The following is a 6,832-nucleotide window of genomic DNA, read 5'->3' on the forward strand; positions in this document are numbered from 1 at the left end:
TTAGTGATGTTTTCTGATAATGAGTTGAGGTTGAAGTGTTTATGCAGCTTCCAGCCTGGGAGCCTATTCAGGTCTCCCTGCATGGTGCCTCTCTGCACTGCAGGAGTGTCTGAAATCAGTCTGGGTGGGAAGATTCGTAAATCCTGCTGCCCTCCCACTGAGGTATTTACTCCTTGTGCCCCCACTTCATGTTCCTGCTTGGCCTGGGTTGTGCTGGAGCCACGCACGGTTTCCAATGGGTTTAGTTCTCACACTTCTGTGGGAAGGCTGTATCAGCTTTGCAAACTGCGCTCTGGGAGCTGCTTGGTGGCTAACCAAAGATGGGTCAGGAATCAGGGTGACCAAGTTGGGGTGATCCCTCCAGCCTCAGGTGAGAGAACGTATCTTCCCAGAGCATCGCCTTCTTCATGATGTCTTTCTAAAAATGCATCAGCTTGGGTCCAGGCTTGTTTATTAGATGGAAGAGTTATTTTGGGTCTTTCTGTGCCCCTTTTCTCTCCCCCTCCCTCTCCACACCTTTGTAATTAACCTCTGAACTCCAGTTAATCCCAGGATTAGTATGTCATAGGCTGTCGGATGGAGCTCTTGCCACCTCTGGTGCTGCCTCAGCATCCCTGGCAAGCTTTCAGGGGGGTCTGGAAAGCCCTCTGGGGAGGGAGGAAGCTCCTAATGGATGCGGGTGGCCAGAGCTGGCAGATGGTGAGGGCTAATCTGGTCTCACCTGCGTCTAATGGTGATCTTCCAAAGAGCCCGCGCCTGCCTGAGGGAAGAATTTTGCACTCAGAGGTGAGGGTTATGCTTCAGGCCCACCTTCTTCAGGGCAGAGAGAGCTGCATGCGGGAGGGGAAATCTGCTGGGTGAGCATTAGCTGGTAGTTTTTGGTGTAGCTTCTCCTCCTGGACCAGCAAGATGAAGATGGTTACATGCATGGGGCACTTGAGCTGGTGTGCTCTGCCCTCGCATTGGCTGTGCTCACAGTGAGATGTGTGGGGGTCTGATCATTGTGGGAACAATTCATGCTCATGAGCCCCTCCAGAGGTTCCACCTGGAGCACCTCACTAGAGCTCCCAAAGGTTGATCTGGCCTGAGCATGTTGGGCTCAGTGTGAGAGACAGTGTGCTTTAACGAGTTGCAGGACAGTCTCCAGTGTCATCTTGTCAAGCAGGTCCCAGCCAAACCCAGTACACTGATGGTGGCCCAGCTGCAGCCATGGCTCTGCTCTGAGACATTCTGAGCCCCAGAAGCCACAGCTGAATGTACTGCCGCTACACTGGGACGTGCTGAACTCTCTCCTGCATGGAGAGCTTTGCTATAGGGTGATGTGCTGTAAGTGTAATGAAAACTGAGCACTGTACTTTGCTCCTGTGGGAGGCCCTCGTGTGTCTTGGTCACACTCTGGCTCCTCAGCTGGAAGGTGGGCTAGAGGGGTGTTGGAGGTGTCACTCTTTCCAGTGGTGTTGCTGAAGGGGACGTGGGGAAAGGAGAGCACAGGAGATAGCATCACAAGGTGCATGTTCCTCGGGGAATGTCAGATCAGATTCCTGTGATATCTGGGGGAGCCCCAGGCTGCACCCTGAGCCTCAGATTGTGCTTTGTTTGTAAACAAAGTGAAAGAAAGTATGGATGGAAGGCTGGGAGGGTCCCACTGCTGCCTTGCAGGGAGCGGGCACTGGGCAAGCCTCAGGCAGGCGCTGGGGAATCCCCAGCTGCAGGGAGGAAAACTGCTGGGAAGCGGCACTGGCAGCTTCTGTGAAATGCTTTCATTCATCGCTGGCCAGGCTGGAACCAGTGCTGGCAGAAGGCGGGGAGGGGATGTGTTTCATTCCCAGCAGTGCTGGTGGGGGCTGGTTTTGATCAGAAGTGATCTGGCGCTGGACCTCAGCAGAGCCGATGGCTGCGGCCCGTAGTGCTGTGCAGCCGGGGGAGGCTGGCGGGTGTTTGCATTTGAAGGGGCCTCGTGGTTGAACGGCTTCCAAGGCGGCTTCCTTGCCTCCTTTTTATCGCCGCTATTATTTTTTAATAAACTTCCCCGTTAGCTTCTAACGGCATTGTGGCTGAGGGGCCTGGGGATTCATTTCCTCTCGCTGGCCGCTGGCTCAGCTCTCTGGCCAACTCAGCGCTGCCACAAGGGCTTGGCCCTGTGCACGGGGACTGAGGCACTTTGGCATGTTGTGGAGAGGAGCCTTGCACCACGGGTTGAATAAAATCAGGGGAACAGCGAGAGCACAGCTCTCCTTGTGCACTGTGCAGGGCAGGGGAGCATTTCATTCTCTCTTTGACTGTACTGGATCTGCTAAGAGGCTTTCCTCCAGTCCTCAAGTAGATCAACTATGTTGTTAGTAACGATAATCAAAGCACCAGTATTAACATTAATGCTTACTATTTGCTGCTGTTTGTGGAACTGAACGTAAAGGAAGCCAAGCCTTCACAAAGAGGTGACACGGCAGATGACACCAGCTCATCTCTTTCTGCCAGCTTCTGCATTTTTTTTTCCCCTTTTCCTCCCAGAAAGCTCTCCCTGCCCTGCTGCTAGCACTGAGGCTGCAGCGGTGCTGTGGGTCTGCAGGGAGGTGACCAGGTCTGGGGGAGCCTAGGCTGGGCTGCACTTGAGTCCTGGGCTGGCAAGATGCCAATGTGACAGAGATACTTGGCCTGAGGAGGCCACCTCCAGCACAGCTGAGAACAATTCTGTCGCTGCCAGAGGACACAGTGCATTCAAGGTTCATTCATTGGAAGCCCACACTGATACAGGGAGAGGGCAGCAGTGCCAGGGAAGGCAGATGTGGAGGGCATGAGCAGGAAAGGTGGTGGGGTCCCACCAAGGGACCAGCCCTAGCAGGCAGAGAGGATCCCAGCCCAGGGTAAGCAGTGGACATAGAAATGGCATATGTTCAATCTCTGCTGGCTCTCAGTCCTCAACTGACTTTTCTGGAGCTGAAAGGCTTCTTGATGTTCCTGCTTGCTGGAGCTCTGTGAGGAGGAAAGTGCTAAAAAATTCTGATGCACCTTATTGCCTTCTTCTTCTGCCTTCCCCACAGGGGCTCTTTGCCCTTGCTTTAGCACCTCAGATTCTTGTCCAGTGTTGTCTCTGGCTGGCTTTGAAGAGAAGCCTCATGCTAGCACATATTGCTTTGCTTGCCTTCCTGTGCTTGGGCACTTCTCTCCCCAGTTGACATGCTGAAGATAACATATCTCCCCTCCCCTTGCCTTGCTCTCCTTTCACTGTATGTATTTCTCTCTCTATTCATCCCCATGACTGAAACTTGGCAGGGAATTCAGAGACAAGTTCAGCATTCAAAATGACTGCCCCAAAGACAGCCCAGAATTGGACAGTGTAAGGATGTGCTCTATGCTGATTTCCACAATTTCCATGTCAGCTGTGAATGAGCTTCCTTCTCTCCCTGCTACAGCCACAGGGTACCCTGAGCTGGAAGCCGCCCATTGAGGATGCTTGGCATGAGCAGGGTCTTTGACTTTCCTCACTGCTCCGTCTTTCCCTGTGCTGGTGCTACCTTCCTCATCAGAGCCTTGTGATTAGCTCTGAGCCTCAAAATGAAGAGGAAAGGAAGAAAAAGAGAGAGTCACTTGAAAAGCAAGTGAACTCAAGCAAGGGAGCACTGTAGCCTTGCCAGTAGCTTGAGGTGGGGGAAAAAAGGTCAGTGTGGTCCTGGAATGAACGGGGTAGGGAAACGCAGAGAAACTTTACTGTCACATCTTTCAGCCTTTGGTGAAGGGGGCACAGGCTGACATGCCAAGGTGCCAAACTCCAGGCAGATAACAGGGATTGTTGTGCAACCCTGGAACCCAGCCGAACACTAAAGTGCAGGATGTATGTCACACCTTTAATAACCAACAAGCAGCGTTTGCCAGATGCTCCATCAAGTGCCCCAGGTGGTGCTGTTTAGCCACTTAGTGCCAAGATCCAAATTGTCTTTGACCGGGGCCAAAGACAGCAGTGAGGAGCTGGACCCATGTGGTCAGGAGAAACCCTGTGCAGTCTGCTGTGATCTGATGATCAGTGATGAGATCTGGCACAACGAGAGAACCGTTTGTGGTAGCTGCCTCAACCATGACTTCAGCTTCTATTGCTCCACCTTGGTGTGGCCCTGGTGGCATTTTTATAGCATGAAGCCACATCATCTTGTTGTACCACAGCTCTGGGCGAGATTGGGCTTTGATGTTCTGTAGTTTTGTTCCTGCAGCTCCCCAGAGAGAAGTCTTTTAGGCAACATCACAGCTTCCCCATGGGGCAGTGCACATGCAAAACATCATTAAGTCTAGAGCAGATATAAGGGAAAGACGCAACTGTTCTTAGCTGACGCTGCCTAATCTTGGGCTTGGTGGGACTGAGGTGATGTGAGCAGTCTGCTCAGAGTGGGTCTTTGGGAATCTCTGTTTAGATGAGGCAGATCTGAGGAATGACAAGGACAGGTAGTCTTTATTAGCCATCCTTCCCCTTTCTTTTCCAAATATGTGGACGGTGGCCAGACCATCTGAGGTTTGCTTGCTACTACTCAGAGTTGTAGAAGTGCCTCCTGGGTTCTGTTAGGAAATGTTTGGTGTCTCCCATGAGGGATCTTAGGCAGCCTCTGCTCCCTCATTGATTTCAGGCATCCACCGGCGTGCTTTAAGGAAAGCCAGACTGGAGAGTTAGCTGTGATGGCCCCTGGAAGCCACCATCTCTCAAGCGGAAAGGAGCTTTATGAGCATTACTGGAAGCTGCTGTGGCTGAGTTACCAGAAATAAACCACTTCAATTTGTGGCCAATTGCTCGCAGACCACTGCATTTCCCACTATGGTAGCTGGGCCACCTTCCTATTGCCTTTTCTTCTTAAGGAGATGTTCTGCAAATGCCATCCACTGCACTTGGTGTTGAGGGTACGTGGCAGTGGGGCAAGAAGACAAAGGTGGGTGCCCTGCTGAAGGTTCCTGTTAGCAGGAAGGGCTTTTTTTTTCTTTTTTTGGGGGGGGACTGGGGGGGAGAAGTGCCTTTTCTGGGAACTTCTGTGTTGCCAAAGAACTAGCGAGAATAGCTCCTAATTCACAGGCAATTGCAGGGCTGGGGGCAGGAGGTAGCTGGAATGAGAGGGCTCTGCCCACAGCCTGGGAGCAGAGGATGTGTCCCTGCAGAGGTACAGATGCCTCAAACTGAGGCTTTGCATGCATGGGGGTGGCCGGATAAGTGGCCTTTGGGCAAATGCTTCTATGCCATTCTCCTGCTTGTCTTTAACTTTAATTAAGCTGCACATTTGACTCATGAGCTGTGTTAGCCTTCTTCCCACCAGGAAGCATGAGGCTGATGCCTACACAGCCATCAGCAACTTTCTTTTCCCATTACCCCAGGTGAATGAGTAGTTAGCCCTGGCTCCCAGGGGGAAACTGATGAGGAGGGATTTGCTTCCTGTGTGCAGAGGACGGAAGCACAGTGAGCAGCCTCTGAGGCTGAGACTAGGGACACGTCAAAAGCATGCTCTCCCTGCTGCACTGTGAATGCAGTGGGGCCTGTGTACCAAACTGGCCAGCTTGGTGAAGATCCCAATCCCAAAAAGCACATCCTGCTGCCAGGCAGCACCTGGTTTTCTTCCCCAGAGTCAGGAGGAAGGAGTGCGTATGGCTCTGCATACTGAAACTGTCAGTCTCCCTTGATGCTGATGACTTGTCAGAGGTTGGGAACCAGCACAGACCCTTCCCCAGGGATGCAAGTGGTCCTGGTTGTGACACCCTGTGTGATGACTCTGTGTTGGAGCAGCACCTGGCTCTGGAGTGAGTTCAAGTGAGGCCAGAGGGTATTTCTATGTCAAACTTCTGTCTTATACCTGACATAACACCTGATAACTCAGCATGCCTGTGCCATACCCTATCCCATCCTGTGGAGCTGGAATGACAGTCCTCAGCCAGGGGTCTGCCAGGACACATCATTGGCACAGGGCCCATTCCTTCTCATGATCCCTCTTTCCTGAAGCCCTCTGGAGTCCATGGGGAGAAGGTTATGGGCTCCACATATTCTTATGGCTGACAGCCTGCTCCTTGCCATCCCCCAGCCTCTTCCCTGCACCATGGCCAGCAGTGCCTGTGCTGCATGGCTGCAGGACTAGTTTTCTGCATCACTTGGCAGGTACAGGCCTTGCTGTGTGCTTGTCATGACCATAGGCACTGGGCTGTGGGACAGAGGCTGGCTCCTTGTCTGAAAAGTGGTCGGGGTGTAGACCCAGAGGGCTATGTACAACAAAAAGGGAATTGGCCATCTTTGAACCAGCAGAAGGTGGCAGATATTTTATCTTCATCCCAGAAGATCTCTGGACAAACCCCATTCTCTCACTCAACTGATAGAGAACGGAGGAACTTGTTCAAAGGTTTCTATCCACTCATGCACACAAAAACACGCCTTTCTCTCTGTTATTTCCATCCTGCTGCTGAGCTGTGAAGTTCCCAAGAGTCCAAGAGTGGAGAAAAACACTCAGGCTCAGCTTCTGGCTGGGTTGTGCGGTGCGTGTGTCAGCGCTTCGGGTGCAATCAGTTTTCCTTTGGTCAATGAGTTTCTTCCGTTGTTTGGGTGGGCCTTGCACAAGCTTTTGAGGGAGAGCAAAGGCTTTTTTAGAAAGTGGAATATATGACTGTGAAACCACAAGAGTGATGGAGGGTCTCAGCCGTGGGTAGAGGAGCCAAAACGGCTCCTGGCTGTCAGGATATTAGTCACTATCACTATCGCTTTCCCGGTGATCAGCTCCCTGCTACCCACCTTTTGTCAGCAGCCTACTGCTCCATGAATCATGTGGTGGGGTTTTGGGAAGACCACGCTTTCCTCTCTATCTGAACAATTCCTAGGGCCTGA

This window comes from Centrocercus urophasianus, unplaced genomic scaffold (genome assembly GCF_019232065.1).
Source record: "Centrocercus urophasianus isolate 14NV4802_14NV808 unplaced genomic scaffold, USGS_Curo_1.0 seq_10, whole genome shotgun sequence".
Taxonomy (NCBI): Eukaryota; Metazoa; Chordata; class Aves; order Galliformes; family Phasianidae; genus Centrocercus; species Centrocercus urophasianus.